This window comes from Octopus bimaculoides, chromosome 7 (genome assembly GCF_046866305.1).
Source record: "Octopus bimaculoides isolate indiv1 chromosome 7, ASM4686630v1, whole genome shotgun sequence".
In the NCBI taxonomy this organism is placed as follows: domain Eukaryota; kingdom Metazoa; phylum Mollusca; class Cephalopoda; order Octopoda; family Octopodidae; genus Octopus; species Octopus bimaculoides.
The window spans coordinates 49668503-49680747 of record NC_142934.1 but is presented as its reverse complement, the minus strand read 5'-3'; the positions used below and the strand labels follow the sequence as shown (position 1 = coordinate 49680747).

Sequence of the window (12245 nt, the reverse complement as noted above, 5' to 3'; positions counted from 1 at the left end):
GGCGTCGAATTCAGACACGTTAAGCATAAAGAACTATTCATTTTTCCGGATAGTGAATACTATCCCCTATAATTTTTGCCTTTAAAACAAGCGTGATAAAAGAAAAGATTATCTTGTTTGAATAAATGACAGAGAAATAATCGGTTTTTCAAATGATCACAACAGTAATCAAACAACGAGATACATACCATGTCGAAAAGTACTATACATACGCCATGGCGACGAAAGAATTTGGAGTCACCTATCCCAGATCACAGAACAACCGAGAAAAATTCCAGTGGAATTTCGAAGTGCAAAATGTCTATATCATTACTTCCGAAAGGCTGAGAACGATCCCTCGATAAGCTCCGGGAAGAAAATTGATTAATATTGTAATAAGAAATACCCAATATTTGCAAATTTTTCACCAAAGTAATTACGCTAGGAAGCTTCATCTCCTGAGAAGGAATATGCCAAAATGTACAAATGATCCCAAATCAGGGTGTTAACACCATGAAGATTTGTAAGATATTCCAAAGATTCAAAGTTTCAACATTTGAGATTCTTTAGATGAACAGATACGCACACCTGGCTGTGTGTATCGACAGCTCAACGAACACAGCAACTCAGTTGCATATTTATAAACAAGGGGAACTGAAAAAGATTTGTCGTTTTCTTAGCAACCGACTTCAGCTATCTTAAAAAGAACTTTAAAAGAACTCAAATAACAAGATACATACAAAGTACATTTCAAAACTTTGAAAATTTTTCAAGTGAATCATTTATTAATTTCAAAGAAGTACAAAACTTTAATCTTGTTTAGAACAGGATCTTCTGACTTCCATACACTTGTATATATACGTGTATATATATATATATATATATATATATATATATATATATATATGTGTGTGTGTGTGTGTGTGTGTGTGTGTGTGTGTGTGTGTGTGTGTGTGTGTGTGTGTGTGTGTGTGTGTGTGTGTATTACATATATGTATATCTGTGTATATGTACATGTATATATGTATGCAAATAAAGACATGCGATATGGAGAGTCGGACAGATAGGATTACCAGTAATTTCATTTGGTTAAAACTAATTCTCCATTCTCAGCATTTGAATCTGAAAAATTGTTTTTCCCATCCGGAAGTGTCTGGAAGTTATGTATATCAGACATGTTGTGATACATTGATGAGGAAGTGCAGAAGGCTGTATAGAATCTATTCGATGACACATATACCAATGTACATATAATTGTTTTGCATAACAATAAAGAAATAATATGCCTTATATGAATATATGTAATAATTTTCTATTATGACATATAATTCTTTATTGTCACATAAAGTTACACGACTGAAATTATTAACATATAATATTACATTTTGCAACTTAGAAATACAATAAAGTAGTTATGCGTGAGCTAGGTAACGGAACCGGTTATGTACATATTGAAAGTGATACTGTGATGTTCAGAAAGATCATAGTTGAAAAATATTCAATCGTTATGTCCATTAAGATAAAGAAAATGGAAGTTAAGCAATGCATCTATATTCTAATCACTCCTATTGCATAAACGTTCTAGACTCGTATATAGTTTAATATTTGAATACTTTTACAGGTGTATGCATGATTTATTGCATGAATATATCAATGTATCCATCAAAATATAGAGATAGAATTTAATTTGTTTAGCAGACATATACACACACTCAGACTTATATCTATATTACAAATTCGTATTCAGTGGAAACTTAAAAATTACTTGACATTTTATTCAACCAGTCCACTAAATAAGTCGTCAGATAAAATTTGAAGTCTCGATCAACGCAAGATGTTTCAATATAATTTGACTGCACTTTCAATATTTACTCCCCAAATCAATAAATATTCCACTGTCTTAGATACTTTAACTTGTTTTAAAATAATAACCTCAACAGAACAATGACCCCCACCTACACACATGCATATATATATATATATATATATATATATATATATATATATATATATATATATATATATATATACATATATATATATATATATATATATATACGGTGGTGCACCGCCATAACCGAAGCTTTGCAGCTGAAACATTTTTAAAATAGTGTGTATATATACACACATGCACACATATATACACATATTGTGTTAGTAAAACCTTTTGCAATATTTTAGTATCTTGCTGTATTTGTCAAGTTACAACTAAAGAAACCTACCATTCAGAGTAGAGCCCATTGCATTGCACCGCAGGAAGCCACCTTTCTGCAAGTTCCTTGATTGCATGCTGATATCAGTTCTTTTAGTCAAACAAATCGGGGTAAAAACTCTTTCACCGAATCTTCCAGCTACTTTTCGTCGATCTGCTGTAGTGCAGGAAGTGACCCATGAGGCTACGAAAAAGTAGTAATCCGTGGAAGATATATCTTTCCACAAACTTAGCGTGCATTAACAGAAGTTAAGCAAGGGTCAGCTTCCAGATTTTGTCGTCGAACACGAGCTTTTCGAACATAAGGTTATGCTCTCATTTTGGTCGAATTATGAGTGGATAATTCACCATGAGCACGTTCTGGGTGGCTAAACCACCGATGCCAATCCTTACTGCGAACAGCTGGAGCAGTTGTATGCCACTGTGCAGCAAAAATAGCCGACTTTGATAATCAGAGAACGTGCTCTTCTACAAGACAACGCAAAGCCTCAAACCGTCCGAACAACTAGGAATAACTTCGAGGCGTAGGAATCGAATTCTTGCTGCACCCAGTCAGGACCTAACTCCCTCGGATTATTATGTGTCCCAATCCATATAAATGCACACGCACTCATGCATGCACATACTCACACATATATACATATAGACACCGCACCACATGGACACACAATCACACATACACATACAGAAATGTTTTAAGCCACAAAAACGCAAGTTATAAAAAATAAATTTCAAGTCAATGGTTAGAACGATTAACAGATATGTCAATATTTCGGGATTATAGTACTAGCCTGTATTAATATCTTTTACAACTTGCATTGGTTAGGTTTTTAAAAACTATCTAATTCAATTATATATATTAGAAAAGAATTCTACACTGGTTCTAGGTTCAGTCCTACTGCGTGGCACCTTGAGGCGACAAAATTCTTTTGAATGGATTTGGTAGATGACAGCTGATAGGAGCCCGCCGTATATATATATATATATATATATATATATATATATATATATATAAATATAAAGATAGATATGTGCGTGTATGTATATATATATATATGTACTGCGTCGCGTTCAATTAAATAATAAATAATATATATGTATATATACAGATATATATATGTTTGTATATATATATATATATATATATATATATATATATATATATATATATATATATATATTTACATGCATATATGGGTACAGGACGTCACCAACGGTGCAAATGACATGAAGTGCGTAAACAAACGAGAGAAACATTTTTTGTAAATAGAAAAAATAGAATAGAGAGAGGAAAACATGTCCGTTCATGTTAACGTCTGTGCAGGAAAAGAAACATGATCGCGTAAGGAAAAAGCAGATGGACGATGGTCACGCGTAAGCTGCGAAAGAGAGAGAGAGAGAGAGAGAGAGAGAGAGAGAGAGAGAGAGAAAGGGGGAGAGGTTGGTGAGAGAGAGACAGACAGACAGATAGAAAACTGTGAAGGAGGGAGGAGAGAAAAAGGGAGGATGGAGGTAGAAAACAGTATACAGTAGAGAGTCGCATCAAACTAGTAAAGATAAACTTATTTGGAAATGGAAGCGTCGCGTTTAATTAGATAAAAGATAGACAATATATATATATATATATATATATATATATATATATACCTTGAAGATACTTTATTGCAGCAACAATTATAATAACAGAAACAACCACAATAAGCCAAACCTATGCACATTTCAATAGGGTATCCCGGTATATTCATCTCTATATATCTTACTGGAATTAGGTCTGTGGCGCAAATATATGAGTGTATATGTATATGGGTGTAGGTATACATGTGGAGACACACGAGAGTGTATGTGTGTATATATGCGTGTATGGAGACGTATGTGTATGTGTGTACATGTAAACATGTAAACATATATAAGCTTGTATGTGTGTATGTGCATATGTATCGATGTATATATGGAGGTATAGCTATATGTATGTATATACATATGTACGCATGTGTGTATGTGAGTATGTATGCGTATATATGTAAATGTGTGTGTGTATCTGTGCGCGTTTATGTGGGTGCATATGTATGTGTATGTGTGTATATGTATATGCATGCATATGGGAGTGTATATATGTGTGTGTGTGTATATGTGTTTGTGTGTATATAGTTATACATAAAAAATACATATAGATATATATTGGTGTGTGTATCTAAGTATAGGTATGTGTGTGTGTGGGTGTAGGTGTGGGTATGTGGGTGGTGGTGTGCGGCGCGTGTGCGTGGGCGGGTATAATTAATTAATTAATTAATATATTATCGTTATAGGAAGATCCGATAGGAAATCTTGATGTACATGGGGGATGAATTTTTGGCAAGGGATTTTTACGCTGTAAACCGGTCGGTGTACGTCGCTGGATTTCGGTCGACTGGTTTGTTTACATTCTGTAAGAAAATAACGATGGTAGGTTGCGTGCCGTCGATTATTCTTTCACCCTCTTGGATGATGTGTGTGTTTTGCTAATAATAGTATTGGTGATGGCAATAATGCGACCCTGAAGAGATGGAGTATCCAGAAATTTGTAATATGTTGTAATTTGTTACAATATTTTACGAGACATCTTATGATGTGGTTTATTTATCCGGGATACCCTATTGAAATGTGCATAGGTTTGGCTTATTGTGGTTGTTTCTGTTATTATAATTGTTGCTGCAATAAAGTATCTTCAATGCATTGATTTTGAGCTCTCTCCTTTAAGAGACATGTATACATATATATATACAAAAACTCAACTGTGAGCTTTTTGCTAAGACTGTTAACAGATACTATATATTTTGTAAAATTTGTTTCATAAAAGTATATATTTAATATATATATATATATATATATATATATATATATATATATATATATATATATATATATATATATATATATATATATATGCATATATATGGGTACAGGACGTCACCAACGGTGCAAATAGCATGAAATATGTAAACAACAAGAAAAATGGAAAACAGGACAAGTAAATACAGAAAATGGAGCTTTCATCAGTTGTCGGCTGTCTAACTACTCCTCATTTTGAGCATTCAACAACTGTTGAAGGTTCCTTTCTCTGTGTTTACTTTTCCTGTTTTCCATTTATACATATATATACCCGTGTGTGTCTTTCCGTCTGTGTTTGCCCCCACCACGAATACCACCTGACAACTGATTTCGATGTGCTAAAGTCCCCGTAACTTGGTGTTTCGGCACAGAGACCGTTAGAATATGTACTCGGCTTTAAAGAATAAGTCCCGGGCGTGATTTGTTCGACTAAATTCCTTCGAGACTGCGCTCCATCATGGCGCAGTCAAATGAATGAGACAAGTAAAGGAAGAAAAGAATATACATACATACATACATGCATACACACACATACACACACACACACACTCACACACACACACACAAACACACACACACATACACACACGCACACACACACACACACACACACACACACACACACACACACACACACACACACACACACACACACATATATATATATGCATGTATGTAAGTATATGTACCGCATATACTCGTTTAAAATTTTTTAGACCATTTTTTAAAGGTCAAATTTGTGGACACACCTATTACATGGATGGGCTGCAATTCAAGATAGATTCCTAACTACCGCACCAGTAGCAGAAGCCCAACTGATGAAGATGATGATGATACAAGCCATTAAAAGATGAAATTGTGTAAATGTGGGCAATGAAGGAAGTAACTCTCATCTGGATAGTTGTAGGAACTCTAGTAACATTTACAACCAGGTTTGAGAAATTTGTTGGAGACCTTGGGATTGAAATGAGGTAGTGAGGACAGCGAGGCCTTTGAGATTAGACTTGACTTTGTCAAATATTGTGGAAACAGACCCTGTAAGACCTCTGGAGACAGTTTTCTGTTTACTCATGAAAAATTAGATAGTTCAAGTAAAATCGAGATCTCAGAAGTGAAATAGAAATATCATTGCTTGATATCCTGTGCATACATTTTAGTAATGGTGATGTTGCACCGATCGACACATGAGTAGTGCTCGCTTTTAACGATAGAGTTTTATTACAAGGACCGAGCATTCTACCTATTGAGCAGGCTACAATAAGGTAGCCACACAATTTTGTAACAGTGTTATTTTTACGTACAGTATACGGTACCTTGACCCACAATTGTTGTCCTATTTTTTTTAAACACTCGGGTAAACATTTATACGGGGTCTATGGAAAATACCCAAATTTTGGCCAAAAATAGGAGGTCGACTTTCACATGAGATCGACTATTACTCAAGTATATATATGCATATATCTAAATCTATATCTATATCTATACACATATAAAATAAATAAATGCGCCCTTTTTTAAAGCCTAGCCAGGCTCATGGGCCCGGTTTTCCGGTTTCAATGGCCTATGTCTTCCCCAGCAGGACGGGACGCCAGTCCATCGCAGCGTTACTCATTTATGTCAGCTGAGTGGACTGGAGCATCGTGAAATAAAGTGTTTTGCTCAAGAACACAACGCGACGCTCAGTCCAGGAATCGAAACCACAATCTTACGATCATGATGCTGACACCCTAACCACTAGGCCACGCGCCTCCACCTATATACATATACAAGTACATATATGTGCCTATATATATATATATATATATAATACAAAATGTGACAAGAACGCAAAACATCCAGATAGACGATGTGAAGTAAACAAGGACAGGTCATTCATATATATATGACGTATGATAATGTCTTTGGGACCAGTAACCTGGGATAACCCCAGCCTCATCAAGCAAGAGCATGAAACAAGCAAGTAGCAAACAAGCATATACATACATTCACGTGTGTGTGTGTGTATAGATGTATGTGTGTATATTGATAGATCACTGACCACTACATTTATATTTTTTCATCTCCTTGTTTTTCTCCTTATTTATTTCTGTTGAAGAGCGTAGCTCGAAACGTTAAAGACTTTCTCTATTCCCGAGCGTTAAACTAATACATCCTTTTGTTGTTTAGACTACCTTTCCTCGTCTGTTGTTGTTTGTTTCGTAAATTCTCCCATATATATATATATATATATATATATATATATATATATATATATATATATATATATATATATATGGTTGTGTGTATGTATATATGTATATATGTATATATATATATATATATATATATATTATATATATATATATATATATATATATATATATATATATATATATATATATATATATATATATATATATATATATATATATATATATATATATATATATACGTCACTAAAGTCAGAACCAATATTGCTAGAAATAAGAGAGAGAGGCAGACAGACACACAGACAGACAGATAAAAATTAGATACTGATGTAACTGCATAACTGCATAGAAATACACACACACATAAGAACACATACACACACACTCACACACAAGAGTCTCTCACCCACAAATTTACACATATATTTATATATATGAATGATATTCATTTTCTATTTTCTATCACCTTCCCTTGACAGTCGCAGTATGTTTCACTGTTTATCGTTTATTTTTTGTTGTACTTTTGCAAACATCTGTATTTGTTTTACCTCATAAAATGATAAAAAATGTATCTGCACTCTAGATAAGGTAAATGGAGGAGTGCAGATTGTTTTTATATTCATAAAATGTTAGTATCGCATTTGTACATATTTAATACTCTACAAAAAACATGTATTTATGTATAAATGCGTGAAGTGGTGACTGTGTGAGCATGCGAATGTGTATGTGTGCGTATCTGTACATTATCAGTGATGTGTAAACATAATTTATATTCCGAACAATATATATTCATATAATTAGGCCCAACAGAATTATTTAAAAACAGCCTCGGGAAAGAACATTTGAAATACAAAGATATTTAGTAGAAACAGCTGAATAATGAAAACATCTCTACGCAAGTTACACGCCCCGTGTCATTCAGGCGACAAAGACAAATAGATACTCACACACATACATACACACACACACACACATGTATATGTGTACAGAAGTGTGCACACCCACACGTACACATAGTCTTTGTATACGTGTGTCTGTGTTTGCGTGTGTGCTTTGATAATCATGTCTATATAAATAATTATGCATTCTTATACATATAAATGTTTCTGTACGCTTGGTTGTATTGATTTCTATATACACAAATGTATAAATGCATACAACTACATATGTGTGAGTGTGTGTGTGTGTGTGTGTGTGTATTTGTGTGTGCGTGTGAATTCATACATGTCTTGTTTTGTATACCACGTGTACCTACATACCGTGTTCACTCAGTCTTCCACAAACAATAAATTTAGTAAAATTTTTATGGACATTGACTCTAGATATTTAATATTAAAGCAATCTATTTGCAATACTCTCAGCATTTCAAAGATGACCAATCTTCATTTCAATAAATATTCTTATTTTTACTGAATCAGTTTTTGAAATAAAATTTGATTGCATTTTTTCCGATATTTTTTAAGTATAATCTACAAAAGGAAATATATATTGAATTTTTGATTCCAGTCCTAAATATCTTTACTTGCAGTCAGTATTACTTTTTTCACTTTTATATAAATGAATAGGAAAGATAAAGAATATTCAACTAAACGCATTAGTATAAGCATATCAGTAGAAGAACGTGTATAAACTGATATAATTACTTCACTTAACTGTCTGTATTTTTCCTTTTAGCGTATTTTGAATTGGCCAAAATTTATAATAAGCTAATTCAGGCAACTAGTTAAACATACAAATGTGTGTGCGTGTGTTGACGTTTGTGCGTGTTTCTGTGTGTGTGTGTGTGAACAATAAAGGACTACCCATATCTGCATGTATATATACATATATATATATATATAAGGAAAGTTTGAAATGTATCTATTATTTACATACAGGCAGTCTGCGTAAGGAGCTCCGCTTTACGTAGCGGTTTACGGGTGAAAAATAAGAAAAGTATAGATTAAAACACAAAATGAAAATCGTATCAAGTTAACTTTTGCTATGAAATGTCGTTAAAGAACTTGAAAAGGATGTAAAATTACAATTTAACTTTAACAGTTTAAGGAATACCTTGCTGTTTCATGATATGTATGCTCATTTTTAAAAATCATTCTCTTTTCACTAACACGCTATGGACACGAAATCACCCATTTAGCTCCTACTTTTCTAAAACGGCCTTCTCCTTATCTCTGCATAATTTTCGAATTGTTTGGCTCCAGATTTATTTCTTAATACAACATGTGTACCTGCAGACATTGAGGAATATACTCCTTCTCAGGTAGCCGACCTAATTCTAGTTGCAACACTTGTTACACTGCACTTAATCCAATAGGAACAACGAGTAAAGTTAATGTTTTTAGGAGTGATTTCAGTTGCTGAAGCTTCAAATTGGTAGGATTTCATCTTAAATCTAAGACAGCCGGCACACGCGAAGTAAAATGTCATTCTAATGTTTCTTATTTCTTTACTGCCCACAAGGGGCAACACAGAGGGGACAAACAAGGACAGACAAACGGATTATGTGGATTATATCGACCCCAGTACGCAACTGGTACTTATCTAATCGACCCTGAACGGATGAAAGGCAAAGTCGACTACCGTGGAATTTGAACTCAGAAATAGCGGCAGACGAAATACCGCTAAGCATTTCGTCCGGTGTGCTAACGTTTCTGCCAGCTCGCCGCCTAATTCTAATATTTCTGCTCATCTACCACCACACATTGATGTTCGCTGCAATTAAACATTCCAAAAGTGACTATAAATATAATGGCAGTCTATAAGTTTTTAATAGCTCGTCGCTAAAAATATCGTCACAAATCTGGGGATATCGCTTTCTTTCATATCTTATTTTAGTTATTTTATATTAATAATGAAAATATTAATTTAAAATGCCATTGATTTTCGATGAATCAGATGCACCTATGTAGAAGGATTCATAAAAAAAGAAATCGTCAGTTTGATGGAAATGTTATAACAAACTTTTCAAATAACAAAAGAAAAAAGAACGCACGACCGCATTCGCATGCACTCACACATACACAGAACATATAATGGGTTTGTGACAGTGTAAGTATGTATATGAACAACTGTGAGTGCCTGTTTGCATGTTTTCCCATATGTATGCCTATATATATATATATATATATATATATACAACATTCTGTTTTGCTTGCTTCAGTCATTTGACTGCGGCCATGCTTTTTTGTGTGTGTGTGTGCGTCTTCAATTTTTGGGAGAAGGTATGTTGTTCCTTCAGTCAGCCAGGAAGGTGTTTGCTCTGGGTTCTGGATGACATCAGTGAGAGATGCAGCGACATTTTGTGTGCTTCTGCCAGACAATTTAGTCAGAATTTAGGAATTTGGTCCTGAGGTTCTCCATTTGTGAGACTTCCTAAGAACACCTCTTAGCTCTTCTATTCCTATCACTTCCCATTTTTGCTCTTGAACTTCATCTAACCTCACTTTCTCACGCTCTATCCTGTCAGCTTTAGCATTATACTCATTTTTCGTTGCTCCAGAACGTCTTCCAGAACTCTTCCATTTCCTCAATGCTCGGTGGCTCCTTTACTTCTATCTTACTTTTATCATTTTCCCTATAAAATTTCTGTGCCTCCGTCTTGAATAACTTGTTTTGTCAATAAAATATGATTCTTTTGCCATATCTTCTAAGCCGTTGGGCTTTCAGTCGTAATCGTTGTTTCAGTTGCTCCTTGGTTGCAAGGAGTGTCTGTCTTTACGTTCTGAGTTCAAACGCCGCCTTTTATCCTTCCTGGATGGAGAGGTGGGAGGATCGTTAGCATGTGGAGCAAAATGCTTAGCGGTATTTTGTCCATCTTTACGTTCATAGTTCAAATTCCGCCATAATTGACTTTGCCTTTCATACTTTAAGTCTTTGTGCCTACAGTAGAAGGAATTATCCTTATTAAGCCGGCAATCTAGCAGAATCGTTACAGTGCTGAAAACAGAATATCTGTGGCCTTTTGTTTTCCGTGTCTTTTCACTCTCTGTTCAAATCCCACCGTGCACAACGTTGTCTTTTATCATTTCGAGATGAAATATAAAGTACTGGTCAAATAAATCATTTTCGATAAAAATGAGAAACAATTATTAGAGAATGGTGGATTGGCCTCGTTGTTTGTATATCGAACAAAATACCTATCGTAATATTCGTGTGTTTCTATGGTATTGGATATTAAATGATGTTGTATGAATATACAGAAATCTAATTAACCTAACCAGTTCAAACAAAACCTGTTTCCCTCTGCACATATTTCTTTTCAGTCAAGATTTACACTGAAATATCTAACTATTCAATATCCCAATGAGAGAGGAGGCATTTGAGACTTTATTTCACTTACACTCAGTATTGTACGGGGTATTTCTATAGCACTCGGTTTCATACGCAGCGAGAGCTAGCAGTGACCTTCTTGAGGCAGTTTCCCGAGTGACGTCGCTGTTTACTTCGCAAGTTGCAAAATTTGTGTTTTTGTGATCACGTGTATGCTATAGTCTGCAGTTTTGTCATGGACAGGAACAAAAAGTCAACTTGAAATTTTTCGTTAAACTTGGGAGGACTGCTACAGAGACATTGAGTATGCTTCTGCAAGCTTACGGCGATAAGGCAATGGGTTGTGCGCTATGCTTCCAGTGACGCGGTTGCTGCAAAAGCAAAAGAACATCCCTAGATGATGATGAGTGAGGTGAAAGACCTACTGCGAGATTCATATCAGGAAATGTGGTATTGAGCATTGATAATTCGTCCCCCAGGACCAGACCATCAATTGAGAGTTATACTGCGACGTTGTGCAGCTTTTGAGGGAGTACATTCGGCAAAGGCGATCGGATGTGATGCACGAAGAACTGGATTCTTCACGACGACAATTAACCCTATCACCAAGCTCTCCTCACTTTTGAGTTTCTCTCCAGAAACAACATCGCTTCCGCACTTGCCCCTTTCGACAGATTTAGCACCCAAAATGAAAATGCAGCTCAAAGGTAACCGTTTTAACACCGTTT

At 34.8% G+C, this 12245-nt stretch overlaps 1 protein-coding gene across 1 annotated transcript in view; it reads right to left on the bottom strand.

The window, feature by feature from the left end:
- LOC106870179 (carbonic anhydrase-related protein 10) overlaps positions 1 to 12245 on the bottom strand; it is a 1185504-nt gene that overhangs the window by 517793 nt on the left and 655466 nt on the right. The gene's annotated exons all lie outside the window — the stretch shown is intronic.